At 43.2% G+C, this 17,322-nt stretch overlaps 1 protein-coding gene across 9 annotated transcripts in view; it reads right to left on the bottom strand.

Annotated features, from left to right (window-relative positions):
• Positions 1-17,322, bottom strand: part of Arhgef18 (Rho/Rac guanine nucleotide exchange factor 18) — a 113,307-nt gene that overhangs the window by 82,203 nt on the left and 13,782 nt on the right. The gene's annotated exons all lie outside the window — the stretch shown is intronic.

The following is a 17,322-nucleotide window of genomic DNA, read 5'->3' as shown; positions in this document are numbered from 1 at the left end:
AGGAGTAAAACTACACCCTAGAAGAAGCAAGAAGGTAATCTTTCAACAAATCCACACAAATCTAATTCTACGTCTTACAACAAAAACAACAGGAAGTGACAATTACCTTTTCTTATTATCTTAATATGAAAATTAATATTGCCAACATATCCTAATTGATTGAAATCCAAAAATATGAGGAATTAGAAATTTGTTGATTGTCATCCAATGGTCTCTCTAATTTGGTAATTGGAGGAATAGGTCCAATATTGTACAATCTATATACTCTTTCAGCTTGTTTGTGACAGTGTCTTGCTGTGTACAACATAAGGGTCTTGAAATCTTGCTTCTCCTATGTCAGCCTCTCTATTAGTAGTATTGTTTATTTCATATTTTTATACTATACTTTGGTTTTCAGAACAGCTTATATATTTTAAAAGTATTTATATATCCAAGGGAGACATAGACAATTAACTTGGGAGGTAGCTTGTAGGAAAGAGAACAACAAAGAGTGAGGCTGAATGCTTTGTTTGACATTTGTAGCTCTTGTATCATGTTTGAAGAAAAGGACTTTATAAGTTATTCTGAGATGAATGCTTTTCCAAATTATCACAGCTAATGAACCAGATTCTTACCTACACACCTGTCTGTGCCACCCTCCAAGCAGAACTATTGTTCATTGAAACAGTTGGTGAATGATTTTATGGATAGACTATCTTAATACACACACCATTTCTTAAATGAATGTGACCTGTTCTCTGTGGGCTGAGAATGAAGACAATCACTCAAGTCAAATAGCTTTGACCATAGCAGGAAATCTGTATCCAAAAATTGTGCCTACAATTCATTCCTTGGTACAGCAGAAGTGTCAACTCTTAGCTACGATGGAGGTAAAATCCTTTGTTGATGTGAGGGTCATTGAAATACATCCTTATTACAATGAACTCCAATGTCTAAAAAATTGTTTTTATTTTGGGCTGTACCACAGTAAGAGCCAAGATTTTAAACTTTACTAAATACAAAACAAACAAAAATAAATAAATAAATAAAGGCATGGGCCACCACTGTCCGGCTTTTTTTTTTTTTAAAGATTTATTTATTTATTATATATGAGTGCACTGTAGCTGTCTTCAGATACCCCAGGAGAGGGCATCAGATCTCATTACAGACAGTTGTTAGCCATCATGTGGTTGCTGGGATTTGAACTCAGGACCTTTGGAAGAGCAGTCAGTGCTCTTAATCACTGAGCCATCTCTCCACCCTGGGGCTTTGATATTTCAAAAGCTCATGACAAGCATATAATCGTAATCTCTCTGTCTCTGTCTCTGTCTCTGTCTCTCTGTCTCTGTCTCTCTGTCTCTGTCTCTCTCTGTCTCTCTGTCTCTCTGTCTCTCTCTGCCTACAGATAATGATGCAGCTCCCACCTGCTGCTCCAGCACCTGCCTACATATTGCCAGGATAACAGTGGACTAAACCTCTGAAACTGTAAATAAACCCCCAGTTAAATGTTTTCTTTTATAAGAGTTTCCTTGGTCATAGTTTCTCTTCACAGCAATAGAAGAGTGTGACTAAGACATATGCCTAGCCTGGGATTCAAGGTTTCATTTTCCCCAAAGGCAGCCATGCTGGATCTCTATGCTTCTTAGTCAGAACTACAGATCATTTTGCTGTATGAATAGGCTACACTTCACTCGTGTGTGTGTGTGTGTGTGTGTGTGTGTATGTGTGTGTGTGTGTGTGTGTGTATTTGTGTGCATGTGTACTGGTATGTGAAGGTACAGTGCATAGTGTATGTGCATGTAAAGGTGGGAGGGTCAACTTTGGGCAGCTTTCCTTAGGGTCTTATCTTGTTGCTGTGATAAAATACTAAATGTCTAATACCACATGTCTAAATCAACTTTAGGGAGAAAGAGTTTATCTGGCTTATAGTTCCAGGTCATGGGCAATGGCATCACCCACAGTCAGTTAAGCCTTTCCTTTTCAGCAAATATGATCTGGGGAGGCCCCTTAGACATGCCCACAGGTTAATCAGACAATCATTGATGGAGACTTTATTCCCAGACACTTCTACATTGTGTCAATTCAACAATCAAAAATAACCATTGCAGGTACCATCCACCTTGGTTTTGGAGACACGGTCTATCAGAGGCCTGAAACGCACCCATTTGGCCAGTGAGCTACAGGGTCTGTCTGTCTCTCCCCCTCCAACACTGGGATTGCCAGTTTATGCTGCAACTCCAGGCTATTCTGTTTTACGCAGGTTCCTGGTGTATGAACTCAGGCCCTGATGCCTGCATAGCAAGGACTTTAACAACTGAACCATGTCCGGCAGCCCAGATTACACTCTGTTTATTTGTCTTTTGGCTATTGTGAGTCATCGCTAAGGAAAGGATCATACAGGTATCTATTTATGATCTGCGTTCAGTGTTTTTGTTTGCTTTATTTCTCAGATAGGGCTCTGCCAGACTGCTCTGGGTGATGGGAACTCATTAGCCTCAGACTTGCAAACCTCCTGCCTCCTGGCTCCTGTGCTGGGACTACAACTACAGTCCCACTTTCAATTATTTTATCGTTTTTTTTAATATTTATTTATTTGTTTCTACATCAGAGGACAACTTGTAGGAGTCTGCTCTCTCCTTCAACCATGTGAGTCCTGGAAATGGAATTCAGGTTGTCAGGGTTTGGTGGCAAGCTCCTTTACCTACTGAGTCATCTTGCTGGTCTTCCTTTCAATTCTTTTATGTGTATACCCTGAAGCAAAATTGCTACCTCTCACTTGGTTCTCTGAGTTTTAGTTTAGAGTGCACTCTACCACTAAGCTAGCAGTGTGTGTGTGTGTGTGTGTGTGTGTATGTGTGTGTGTGTGTGTGTGTTGACACAGGGTTTCTCACTGGTTTTGGATGGTTGGGCAGTAAGCCCTGTGATTTCCCTCTTTGTACTCTCACTGCAAGGGCTAGAGTTCTAGACATACACCACCATGCCTGATTTTTTTTTTTTTTTTTTTTTTTTTTTTTTTTTTTTTTTTTTTTTTTTTTGTGGATCCTGAGAATCTGAACTCTGGTCTTCACATTTGTGCAGAAAGTGCTTTAAAACTGAACCATCTCCCCAGCCCACTCTTCCTCCCCCTGTTCTTCAATACCATATCTAGGTTTCATTCAGTCTCTTTCTAAACAATCACAGAATGGATGTGGCTGGACTGGAGTGACCCTGCCATTGCTTTCCTAAGGCTTTGCTTGCAGTCTTGCTTCAGATCCTGCCTATCCCCTGGACTGTTCCACTCCTGATCCTGATGCATGGACAACCTCGTGTGGACTCCCGTCTCTCACTGTTGCTTCCCCACAAGGTTTCCTTCTATCTCTGCTTTTCATCTTCCCATAAATATAAACACGTCAGGATGGGCTCTGGGCTGGTGTTGGGCTCCCTCCTTTTCGAGTGTCTGGCCTCTCTCATCCCAGGCAGAGGTGGGAGCCAGGCCAGAGCTTGGGAGGAGGGTTCTTGGAAACTAAAGCACAGCCTGTCCCAGCTCCCTAGCCAGCAGGCACACTGGAAGGAGGGAAAGCCCTACCTCTCCTTTGTCTGGAAGCTTGAACACTTTTTCAGACTCATTTCTCTGGGTGAGAAAAGAGGGAGTCCGTTCACTGGGGGGGGGGGGGGCTTCCCAGAGATCTAGGTAAACACTGGCCTAGGCTTGACACCCTGAAAGCAGATCTAAGAAATTGCTGCTCCTGCTCCACAGCCTCAGGGAGCCTTGGGTTGGCCCCAATCCCCACTAAAATTCTGTTGAGTTCAAAGGAGAGGCAAAACACCCCACGCTTCCCCTTGGGGTACCAAATGCAGGCTCATATTGTACATGGACACACTTTATTTTCTGGAGTGCTGTGGGTGAGACCCAAACCCTTGAGTATGCTAGGCAAATCTTCTATGACTGAGTCATACCCCCAGTCCCCTCATGGGGAAGTCTAGGGAGTGACCCTACATCTGAGAAACACCTCCAATTCTTGGGTGTTTTTTGAAGACAGGCTTTACTATGTGGCACAGACTAGATTCAAACTTGAGATTCTCCTGTCTCTATTTCCCAAATCATAGATAGGCTTTTATTATTATTATTATTATTATTATTATTATTATTATTATTATTATTATTATTATAAGTACACTGTAGCTGTCTTCAGACACCCCAGAAGAGGGCATCAGATCTCATTACGGGTAGTTGTGAGCCACCATGTGGTTGCTGGGATTTGAACTCAGGACCTTCAGAAGAGCAGTCAGTGCTCTTAACTGCTGAGACATCTCTCCAGCCTAGGCTTTTTATTTTAAAAATGTAACTAGTTACTTATTTATTTAGCTCCTAGGAAGAGATAGCTCACTGAAGCAACGTCAACTATACAGTGTCTCTATTCCTATTTTGCCATGCAACAAAGTGTCTTAGTTTCAAACAAACAGCAAACAATCAAGGCAGAAGATTTGTAAACCCGAACTCTGCTGGCTCCAAAAATAAATAAATAAATAAATAAGTAAATAAATAAATAAATATTGAACCCTGACATGATAACGCAAATGGAAAATTCCACATGTGACAGATCACAATCAAAATGCAGTGATCAGGCATCAGAAAAATGGTTCAGCAGGTCAAAGCATTTGCTTCCATAGCCCAACGACATGAGTTCAATCCCTGAGAACCATAACAGCAGTGACACATAGGAGCAAAATAAATAAAAAATACCATGAAAAAATTAAAACAAAACAAAACAGGCTGGAGAGGTGGCTCAGCAGTGAAAAACAAGCATTGCTGTTGTAGAGGGTGATTCTGTTCGCATTACCCATTTGGCACTAGAACACAACTGCACATAATGTACAGTTGACTTTAGCTCCAGGTGATCTGTCGCTCTCTGCTGGCCTCTGTGGTTACTGCACTCATGTGCACAAACCTCTACACAAAAGGCTTAGTTTAAAAGTACCCCCTCCCCCACACCACACACACACACACCATACACAAATACGGAGATAAAGAATAAGATGAAATACCTTCAGGCCATGCATATTAAGTAAAAATGAAACATCACTGAATCCAATGTTTAGACATGGTTTCATCCCCAAATTATCTTATTAGGTTTACACAATTATTTCCAACCTGGAAAAGTCCAAAATTGGGGCTGTTGAGACAGCCTGGTAGGTAAAGTGCTCTTCCAACAAAGATGAGAACCTAATTTGATTCCCAACACCCTCATAAAAGTCAAGATGTGGTGGCTCCTTTCTATAACCTCATCGACTGGGGAGGGCAGGGATAAGAGATCTCTAGGTAGACCATGAAGCTTCCCAAATGCATGAGCTTCAGTCTCATGACAGACCCTGTCTCAAAACATAAGATAGGGAAAATTGAGAAATATCCTCAACTTTGACCTTTGGTATGGATGCACATCCACACGTAACCAGACATATTTATACAAATCTAAAATCAAGCAAGGTATGGTGGCTCATATGAGACTATGTATCTACAAAACCGCACATACACACAGAAGTTCTGCCTGGTAGTATGTGCCTAAAATCTCAGCACCAGAAAGGTACAGGAAGATTAGTATTTCAAGGTCACTTTAGTGAGTTTGAGACCAGCCTGGGTTACAGGAGACCCTGTCTTATAGAAACAAGCACACAGGGCAATTGGGAGGAGGTACAGCATGAGGACCAGAGTTCAGACTCTCAGAATCCATCTGAAAGCAGGGAAGATGGGTGGGGCAGCCACACTACAATCCCAGTGTATGGATGGCAGAGACAGGAAATCCCCAGAGCAAGATGGCTAGCTCCAGGTTCAGTGAGATATCCTGCCTCAATGTATAAGGTTATGAGGGATTGAGGAAGACACCCACCATCAAACTTGGACTTATATCTGTGAATACACGCACACCAACATACACACACACCAACACACACACACATCAACACACACATATACCAACACATACACATAGCCCAACACACACACACACATACACACACACACACATACACACACACACACACACACACACACACACACACACACACACAAACAAACAAAGAAAACTAAACCCAGCCATCATTGGGTAGGGGCACTTAGCTTGTTTTGTTTTGGTGCTGGGGATCGAATTAGAGTGTGGCCTGTTAGTGCATACTTTACCACTGACCTACATCCCAATACTCATTTTACTTTTTAGTTCTTTTAAGATATGTGTGTACATTTGCAGCAGGTGTGCTGCTTGTCTTCATGTGTGTCCCCTAACACTTGGAGCAAGGGTTGTCTCGGACTCTGTTGCTTGCTATTGGAGTTCCTCCCCTAACTGGACTGCCTGGTTGGGACTCAGTGGGAGAGGATGTGCTTAGTTCTGCTGGGACTAGATGTCCCAGGATGGGGTGGTACCCAAGGTGGGCTTCCATTCTCTGAGGGAAAGAGGAGGGGGTAATGGTGGGAGGGATTTTTAAGGGTGGGACTGGGAGAAGAGGAGGAAGGGGGGCTGTGATTGGAATGTAAAGTGGATAAATAAATAAATAAATTACAGAAAAAAAAGATATGTGTGTGATGGTTAGTTTTTTGTTTACATGACTTTTTCATTTCTAATGCTTGCTGTGAAGTATAGATTTATTTTTATTCTTTTTTATTTTAATTTTTTCATTTATTCACTTTACATCCCACTCACTGCCTTCCTCCCAGTCACTCCCTCCCTCAACCCTCCCTCTTCCCCTCTCCCCTTCTCCTCTGAGCAGGTGGGGTCTTCCCCACCCTGGCATATCAAATCTCTGCAGGGCTAGGTGCATCCTCTCCCACTGAGGCCAGACAAGGCAGTCAAGCTAGACAAACATATCCCATGGATAGGCAACAGCTTTTGGGGTAGCCTCTGCTCCAGTTGTTTGAGATTCACATGAAAACCAAGCTGCACATCTGCTACATAAGTGTGAGGAGGCCTAGGTCTAGCCTACGTATGCATTTTGGTTGGTGGTTCAGTCTCTGAGAGCCCCCAAGGGCTAGTTGACTCTCTTGGTTTCCCTGTGGAGTTCCTATCCCTTTCAGGGCCTGCAACCCTTCCTCCTATTCTTCCACAAGAGTCTCCAAGCTTGTGATGGTTCGTTTTAATTGTCAACCTGACAACATTGAATCACCAGGGAAGAAGGCTTCAGTGAGGAACTGGGTTGGCCTGTGAGCATGTCAGTGGGGATTGTCTTAAGTTAATTGTGTGAGAAGACCCAGCTCACTATGGATGGCACTGTTCTCTAGGCAGATGGGATAAATTGGAATGAGGACAAAGAGGAAAACAAATGTCTTGGCTAGTTTCTATTGTCAATTTGACAAAACCTAGAGTCACCTAAGAAGAGGGAGCTTCAACTGAGGAATCACCCAGATCAGACTGGCCTGCAGTCATAGCTGTGAGAGATTGTCTTGACTGATGATTGGTATGAGAGGGCCCAGCCCGCTGTGAGTAGCACCATCCCTAGACATATAGGCCTGATTTGTGCAAGCAATCGAGCTGAGCATGAGCCAGAAAGCAAGCCAGTAAACAGCATTCCTCCATAGTCTCTGCTTCAGCTCCTGCTTGAGTTTCTGCGTTTTCTTCCTTCATTGATGAGAAGCAAACTAGAATTGTAAGATGAAATAAGTGCTTTCCTCCCCAGATTGTTCATGGTCATGGTGTTTGCCACAGCAATAGAAACTGAACTGAAACAGTGAGTGTGCATGATCTTGACTGTGGATATAGTAGGGTAAGCTGTTTGAAGTTCCTGCTTTGACTTCCCTGCAATGATGGACTATAACCCACAATTATAAACTAACATAGTCCTCTTTCTATTCTACACTGCTTTTGGTAAATTTTTTTTTTCGAGACAGGGTTTCTCTGTGTAGCCCTGGCTGTCCTGGACCTCACTCTGTAGACCAGGCTGGCCTCGAGCTCAGAAATCCATCTGCTTCTGCCTCCCAAGTGCTGGGATTAAAGGCGTGTGCCACCACCACCTGGCCAAGTTTTTTGTTTTGTTTTGTTTTGTTTTTTAAATCATAGCAACAGAAATGAAACTAGAATGCAGGGTTTCTTGCTAGGTTGGCTTTGAATTTATGATCCTCAGACACACAAGCAGCAGTAAGGTCAGGCCTGTGCCCTAAAGCCCAACAAAGGATACTGAACTTGTCATAAAGCACATGGTTTGAGAAGGGATGACTCATCAAATGTCCACATCAAATGCTGACTATGTACTGAGCTAAGCATTTCTCCCAGTGCTGAATGGAACCTAAGGTCTTGAGCAGGCTTGGTAAGTACTCTATCATGGAGTTACACCCAACTTCCTGCAAAGGCTTCTGTCAGTTTAACCTTGGACATGATCTTTTTGTTTTTCACTAAATATTTTTAGCATTACATTTTATGTGTGTGTGTGCATATATGCATGTATAGACATGTGCTGTGATACACGTGGAGACTTGGTTCTGGTCCCAGAGGGAGTTGGTTCTCTCTTTCTACCATGTAAATCTTGGGGATCAAATTGTTATCCTTGGTTCCATTTACCAACTGAATAATCTTCTTGTTTTAATGTGTGTGTGTGTGTGCATGTATGTGTGTGTGCGACTTATATGTATATGTGTGGCAGGGTGTGCTCATCTCCTCTGGCCTAGAGGATGATGACAGAGATGCATTTAAACTCAGGTCTTCATGCTTGAGCATCAAGTGATCTTACCTATTGCTATTGGGGATTGGTTCTAATGCTTTGAATTAATCCAGGAATCTGAGTGTCCAAATGCTGAAGGTCCTGATCCCCAGTTGGTTTTTGATAGATCAATAAAGAGCCAATGGCCAATGGTTGGGCAGGTAGACTGAGGTGGGACCATTAGATTTGCATAGGCTAGAAACTGGGAGAAAGGAAAGGAGGGAGATTGCTATGTCTCAGAGGGAGATCGATCAGATTTAGAGCAGCAGAAGAAAATTCATCCAAAATGTAGGTGGAAAGGCAAAGCAGCCCTGTAGGAGGGGCTGCCCAGAAGGAGATCAGGCAGCAAAGATGAAACACAGATTGTGAAGGTGTTGAGCCAGGAGTACTGGAAGGAAATGTATGCTAGCTGGGCAGAGGATTAGAACGGCCCAGCCTTTGAGCTAGTCAAGGATACTTAAAATTAACTGGTGTGTGTGTGTATGTGTGTGTTGTGTGTGTGTATGTGTGTGTGTGTGTCTGTCTTTTGTGAATCCAGAAAGCTCTTGGGCCAGTGCCTGCATGTGACTCTTTGGGAGCACCAAGTGGTTTAGGTAAATTCACCACTACATACTGCTATCTCTCTGGCCCCAACCATAGAGAAATCTTAAGCGTCTCAGAGCCTCAGTGCTAAATGGGTATACTATGGCTACCTCACATAATTATTAGGGTGGTAATATGGGGGAGATATTTGGAAATGCAAAGACTTGTACATTGCAAATCCTCACTCTGTGTTAGAAAATATGGCTGTTTTTATATTTCAGGTTTTAATTTAACTAAATTAATTTTTGTTTAAAATTTTAAAAAATATTTAATGTGTATGGATATTTTTGTCTTGCACAAGTGGAGGCTGGAAGAGGGCATACAATCCCATGGAACTGGAGTTACAGATGGCTGTTAGTCACCTACCATGTAGGTGTTAGGAATTGAACTTGTATATTTTGGAGGAACAGTCTTTTTTTTTTTTTTTATTTTAGATATTTTCTTTATTTACATGCGAATTTCTCCTTTCCCAGTTTCCCCTCCAAAAAACAAAAAAACAAACAAAAACAAACCCCTGTTGCCTCCCCCCTCCCCATGCCTGCCACCCCGCCCTCTCCCATTTTCTGGCCCCGGCATTCCCCTACACTGGGGCATAGAACCTTCACAGGGCCGAGGTCCTCTCCTCCCACTGATGATTGATTTTGCAATCCTCTACCATACACATGCTGCTTGAACAATCAGACCCCTCTATGTGCAGTCCTTGGTTGGTGGTTGAGACCCTGGGAACTCCGAGGGTACTAGTTAGTTCATGTTGTTGTTCATCCTAAGGGGCAGTCTTAACCACTGAGACATTTCTTCAGCTCCTGTTTTTTATTTTTTGAGACAAGAGCTCATGAAGTAGCCCAGTGTGGCCTTGAACTCTTTATCCTCCTACTTCAGCTTCCCAAGTGCTGGGATTAAGAGGCATGTGCCACCATGCTCAGTTCTACTTCAGGTGTTAAAAACCCTTATTTATCTGTCAGTGAGAGACCCTGTCTCAAAAAATAAGTTGTTTAGTTCCTATGACAGCTAAGGTTGTCTTCTGGTCTTTACATGCATGTACACCTACACATACACACGCACACACACACACACACACACACACACACACAGAGAGAGAGAGAGAGAGAGAGAGAGAGAGAGAGAGAGAGAGAGAGAGAGAGAGAGAGAGAGAGAGAGAGAGAGAGAGAGAGAGAGAGAGAGAGAGAGGGAAAGAGAGAATGTGAAAGGAAGAAAGGCTATTCTAGTCAAAGAGCAAAGATGGTTTGGAAGGGGCTCAGATAAAAGCAGACAGGCCCAGAAAAACCCTGGCAGCAGAGAGATCATCTGTCCACATCATTGTGATGGCCTACCTAGAACCCTGAGCTACAGCTGAAGATACAGGGAGAGATGTGTGCATTTCTGAGTTCAGTGTTTATGGTCCTAGGTATCTGATGTGAGAGAAGGGGATAAGAAAAACATTCAAGTCTCCGACTTTGGGGACAAGATAATGTCAGTGGGCTGAGAAGATGGCTTATGGGTAAGAGCACTTGCGGATCAAGCATCAGGACCTGAGTTCAAATCCCCAGCACACATGTGAAAAGCTATGTTTGGCAACACGTATATCTGCAATCCCAGTGCTGTTGGGATGGAGAAAGGAGGCTTGCTGAGGCTTGCTGGCTGCCAGCCTAGCTGTGGGTTCAGTAAGAGACCCTGCCTTAATGGAATAAGGCAGAGAATATAGAACAGAACATGGAATGTGCTCCTCTGACTTTCTTAGGCATCCACATACATACATGCATATACACCACGTACATCTGACTTCTTGTATCCATACAGACATGCATATATACCATATACATTCCACAGATACACACATACACACACACACACACACACACACACACACACACACACACACACCAGATAAGGATAGATGCAGGAAGAAAGAAAAATTCTTTGGGGGCAGGCAGAGCCTCATCCTATCCTCCCAAGGCTGAGTGTTTATCTGTGCCCTATATTTTCTCTACCACCATGCCGTTTATCCCAGTGTTCATGTCCCAGAGTTCTTACATTGAAAATCTCAGCTCCTACAGGGTCCAGAATGACATTTCAGTCTTGGTACCATCCTAATTTCTTCTAGTCTCTGTGACACGTGGGCCAGTTCTTGGCTCTCTTTGTCCCCCTTATACAAATGAGGGGAGGGAGTAACAAATGACTCTATTGCTTGGTCAGAACAGACTGTCCTAGCTTCATTTCTGTTGCTGGGATAAAACACCCCTACAAAACACAATTTAGGGTAAAATGAGTTTGTTTTAGCTCACATCTCCACAGCACAGCCACAGTGGCATTGCCTCCACAGTTGTGGGACCAGAGGGGAATGTTTGCTTGCTTACTTTCTGCTAGCACGATTTCTTCACTTGTATACAGTCCAAAACCCAAGGGAACAGTGCCACCTATAGTGGACTGGATCTTCCCACACCAATTAATGTAATTTATTTATTTACTTTCCAGACAAATTTTCACGTGTAGCGAATTTCATATGTCCTGGAACTTGCTTTGTCGTTAGGGCTGGCTGGGAACTCAGAGATCTTCTTGTCTCTGCCTCCTGAGAATTGAGAGAAAAAGGTTTGTGTGTGTGTGTGTGTGTGTGTGTGTGTGTGTGTGTGTATACATGTGTGTATACATGTGTGTGTGTGTCTGCACACATGCATGCTGTGGGTGGGTGAGTGTATCATGGAAGACAGAAGAAGACATTAGATTCTCTGGGGGATGTAGTTACAAGCCATTGGGGGCTGCAGAATGTGAGCGTTAGAACTGAATTCAAGTTCTCTGCAGAAGCAGGAAAATCTTTTAATCATTAAGCCATCTCTCCAGCCCCATCAGTTAACTAAATTGAGATAGTTCCTCTAGACACATGCCCACAGGTCAACCAGACATAGGCACTTACATTGAGATACTTCCTAGAGTTCCTCCAGAGACATGCCCACAGGTCAACCAGACATAGGCACTTACATTGAGATACTTCCAAGGAGACTCTAGGTTGGGCCAAGTTGACCATTACAGCTAGCCCTCACATAGATCCTCGTCTCAGTTTAGTAGAGATTGTCAAATGTCACTGTGATAGGTAGTATTAACTATCAACTTGATGGTTTAGAATCATCCAAAAAATGGGTCTCTGAAAATGCCTGTGAGGAATTATTATTGTTTGTTTTACTTTTTTAAAAAATTAATTTTTATTGCTTAAGGATTTCATACATGTGGATGATGTGTTTTGATCAAGTCCACTCCCTATTCCCTTTCCTCCATCTCCACCACTACTTTTCTCTTCCAACTTAATGTGTCCCCCTCTCTCCTCACTATCCTTCCCCCATCTCCACCACTACTTTTCTCTTCCAACCAAATGTGCCCTCCTCTCTCCCCACACTGAGTCCTCTTACTACTGTTGCCAGTATGCTCAGGGGTGTGGGACCATTGATTGAACTATGTATCACTGAAAAAACAAACTGGCTCTCCATTTCCCTCAGAGCCATCAGCTTCGAATAGCTTCTCAGTTAGGTGTGGGACTTTGTGAGCCCTCCACAATTCATGCTGGGATTTTGCCTGACTTCATCTCATGTGGGTCTTGTGCTACTGTGAGTTCATGTGTGCGACAGCCCTGATGTGTTAGGCAGATACTGTTCTGTTGTAGGTGTTCGTTACTTCTGGTCCTTACAATCTTTCAGGCTGTCCCTGAGTCTCAGAGGGGGTGAGTATGATATGGATGGATTATTGTAGCTGGGTTACCTGAGATGGGGAGGACCCACCTTAATTGTGAATGGGACTGTTCACAGATTCTGGACTGTACAGCTGGAGAAGAACCCTTAACCAAGCACTAACCCTTGTTTCTCCCTATTTGTGAGTGCAGCTGCTTCAAGCTTCTGCTGTCCCGACAGCTCTGCCATTATGGAATGTGCTCTTGAACTGTGATCCAAAATAAACCTCCTCTTCCTTAAGTTGTTTTTGTTAAACTATTTCATCACAGCAAGAGGAAGTGAAACTAAGACGGACACCCAGGTGCCCAGTACTAGGGGAAGAAGTACTACCAGCTATTGATCCTATGGCTGAGTTGCATCCTTCTAGAACAACCCACGTATATTGACAGCTGAGGTGGTGACAAGCAGCCTTAGATCCACTGTGGCTTGGATTTGGTTAATCTCTACCAGGATCATCTATTCGAAACTTGGTCCCCAGGGTAGCACCTCTGGGTGGTGGCTGAGCCTTTAATAAGTAAGACCTGTGCCAAGCACTAGGGAGAAAGATCCAGGCAGATATATAGACAAGTCCAGCCTAGTCTACACAGTGAGTGCCAATCCAGCTAAGGATACATAGTGAGATCCAGCCTCAAGAAAGAAAAAAAAAAAGTGTCTTACTTGGAGGTCATTGGAATAATTGGGACTGTGCCTTAGGAAGGGACCAAGGAGCTTCCTGACTCCCATTGTGTGTGTGTGTGTGTGTGTGTGTGTGTGTGTGTGTGTGTATGCATGCATGTGTATAAATGTGCAGGTGCATCTGTGTGTGAAGGTGTAGGTACATGTATGTGTAAGGGTGTAAGTACATGTGTAAGCATGTATATGTGGGACCCAGAGGACTGTGGTGCAGAGGACCATGTTACCAGACAGAAAACTTGGTAAGGTCTAGCAGATCCAGAAACCTAAGTAATTCTCGTATCTGAGAACCGTAGGTGTTTAATCTACTCCAGACCAGGTTCCTGTCCTGGAACACATGACCATGACACCCCATGGAGAGGACTGTGACAATGAGGCACATAGGAGCAACACCTGAAGCCCCTCCACATACAGATGAGGCATCCCTAACTTCGTGGACTAAGCACATAGAAAGCATCTGCTTTTAGATTGCAACCTACCCTGAAATGTATACAAGACCCTACCCACAAGGAATAAAGCACACGGGTTATTTCATCAAAGGCCGCCTGAGAGTGTCTGTCTTATAGAGCTGTAACACCTTGGGGAAGAGAATTCTCTCCTGAAGCTTTGCTGGAAGCTACTCTACCTAAAGGCAGCCTTGGCTCTTAGCCACATCCCTGTGCCCAGTTGGCCTGTTGTGTCAATAGCTCCTGGTAGCCTGCCTTGCTCTGGCTTCCTCTCCCCCTCAGAGAGCCACAATTCTTTGGCCGCTCTGGCCCCACAGGGAGATCCCTGAAGATAGCACATAGAATGCAGACCACCGGCAGAGGACAACCTGGGATTCAGAGCCTCAGGATCTTCACTTTGGTTATTTTTGAGGCAATGTCTCTCACTGGTCAGAGCTCAACAAGTAGCCTAGGCTAGCCAAGGAGACTCAAGGCCTACTTATCTCTACTTCCCTAAAGTTCAAATGTTAGGATAGTTTCACCCCACCCCCTCTGTGCCATGGTGTATGGTCCATGTGTTAAGGTCAGAGGGCAACTTGCAGGAGTCTATTCTCTCATTCCACTTTGTAGGTCCTGGGGATTGAACCCTGGTTATTGGGCTGGTGATAAGAGCCTTTATCTTCACATAAATTAATTGTGTGTGTGTGTGTGTGTGTGTGTGTGTGTGTGTGTGTGTGTGTAAGTTTGCCATGGCACATGTGTAGAGATCAGAGAACAACTTGCAGGAGTCAGTTCTCTCCTTCTACCATGTGAGTCCTATGGATCAAACTCAGGTCATCAGACTTGGCAGAAAGCATCCTTATCTACTGACCTTCCTTCCTTACTGTCTATATGTAGTTAATGTGGGTTTGGGGAATCAAACTTATGTTTACAAGTCAAATACTTTACTGACTGTGATATACCCCAATCTCTCTGGTTTCCTATTTTGAGATACAAGTTTTCCCTCCCACACAAATCCTAATATAATTGATGTTACAACTTGCTATAATCTAAATGTGAGTACTATATGGCAGAAGTCTGGATGCTAACAGCTTGATCCTCATGGTGGTGCTCTTCAGTGGTAGAAGTTTTAATAGCAGGGATTGATAGGAGGTCTTTAGGTCATTGTGGGGATGCTCTAAGAATTGTGTGGCCTTACCTCAGATTCTTTTTCTGCTTTGGGCTTATTCATGAGTCTAGTGGTTTGTTTACACTCCTAGCAATGGGACTGCTTGATCTTGGACTGAAACTTCTAGAATCATGAGCCAAAATAAATAGTTTTTTGTTAATAAGTGTATCTATCTCAGGTATCTCAACAAAATGATGGGAAGCTAATAAAAGATCTTACCAATGAGTCATAGGAACTCAGATTCTTTTTTGTTTTGGCTGGGAACAATTGTATATACATACATACACACACACATATATATACACATATGTACACATATATGTATACATATACATATGTATATATGTATATGTGTGTATATATGTATATATGTGTATATATGTATACATATATATGTGTATATATGTGTATACACACATATATATATGTATGTATGTATATATATATGTGTGTGTGTTCCAAATTTCAATTTGTATTAGTTCTTTGGAAATTTCACAATAATCATATTTATTGCCCTTCTTCAACTCCTTTCAGATCTACCTCCCTTCCCTACCCACCTGAGTTGGTGTCCTTTCACCAAGCAGAGGAGGTCTGGAGTAAGTCAACTGTTGACCAAGGCAATAGTGACAAAGGGGACACTGACACAGGTAACAGTGACAAAGGCGACACTGACAAAGGCAACAGTGACAAAAACAACAGTGAGAAAGGCAACAGTAACAAAGTCAACAGTGACCAAGGCAACAGTGACTAATACAACAGTGACAAAGGCAACAGTGACAAAGTCAACAGTGACAAAGACAATAGTGACAAAGGGAACAATAGCAAAGGCAACAGTGACAAAGGCAACAGTGACTAAGGCAACAGTGACAAAGGGGACACTGACACAGGCAACAGTGACAAAGGCAACACTGACAAAGGCAACAGTGACAAAAACAACAGTGAGAAAGGCAACAGTGACAAAGTCAACAGTGACCAAGGCAACAGTGACTAACACAACAGTGACAAAGGCAACAGCAACAAAGGGAACAGTGACAAAGGCAACAGTGACAAAGGCAATAGTGACAAAGTCAACAGTGACCAAGGCAACAGTGACTAACACAACAGTGACCAAGGCAACAGTGACTAACACAACAGTGACAAAGGCAGCAGTGACAAAGGCAGCAGTGACAAAGGGAACAGTATCAAAGGCAACAGCGACAAAGGGAACAGTGACAAAGGGAACAGTGACAAAGGCAACTGTAACAAGACCCTAGCTCTTCTGGTTCAGAGGAATGGCACAGCCTTTCTTCGGGGCCAAGGAGAAATATTATTAACAGGATGTGCAGAAAATGTCCACTTGATTTTCTGGATACTTATGGCCTGAAGTCTGCTCCTCTACAGGGACTGCTCCTACTGAGATTAGCTAAATCTGCCTTCCTGATCCAACTGTATACTATAAGCCCTGCCTCCTGTGTATCTGTGTATATTAGCCCCATCCCCTTGTCCAGCTGAATGGAAGAACCCCATCTCTTTGTTCAACTGCATATAATAAACATGCTGAACTTGGGGATGGGTGCTGTTGTTTCTTCAGCCAAAAGCCCAGAACACTTGATCCCAACTTCTCTGCTCCCTAAACTAGCTGGTGAATTCTAAGTGAGTGAGAGATTCTGTGTCAGAAACCAACATAGATGACATCCAAGTACTGCTAGCTGGGGTTGTCCTCTGCTTACATGCACACACATACACACAAGTACAGAAGAAATGTGCTCTTTAAAAAATCCAAGAGCTTCCCTAATCGTGTAGCTGAGTCAAGACTCAGGTATTTTGTTATATTAATGGAAAATGGACTAATATATCATCGCAGACAAACACTATTAAAATTAACTCCCTGGGGGACTCAACAGTCACTATTTGTCTGTCTGTCCCTGCAGAGCTGGAATGGAATTGTATTCATGATGACACTCCTTGGTATCTTTCCTCTTAGGATTATCCTCCTATATATCTCACCCCTACCCTAGTACTAGTTTTCTCAAGAAGAATGCTGGGGATTGTTAAGACCCCAGTCCTAGCCAAGCCCAGTTGGGCTCTGTGAAATAATGACTCTCAAGCACCAAGCAAACCACAGCACTGAAAGTGTGTTTGCTGC

The sequence above is a fragment of the Mastomys coucha genome, unplaced genomic scaffold (genome assembly GCF_008632895.1).
Source record: "Mastomys coucha isolate ucsf_1 unplaced genomic scaffold, UCSF_Mcou_1 pScaffold22, whole genome shotgun sequence".
Lineage (NCBI taxonomy): Eukaryota > Metazoa > Chordata > Mammalia > Rodentia > Muridae > Mastomys > Mastomys coucha.
Note: the sequence above shows the minus strand (reverse complement) of the source record. Positions and strands in the feature narration are given on the sequence as shown.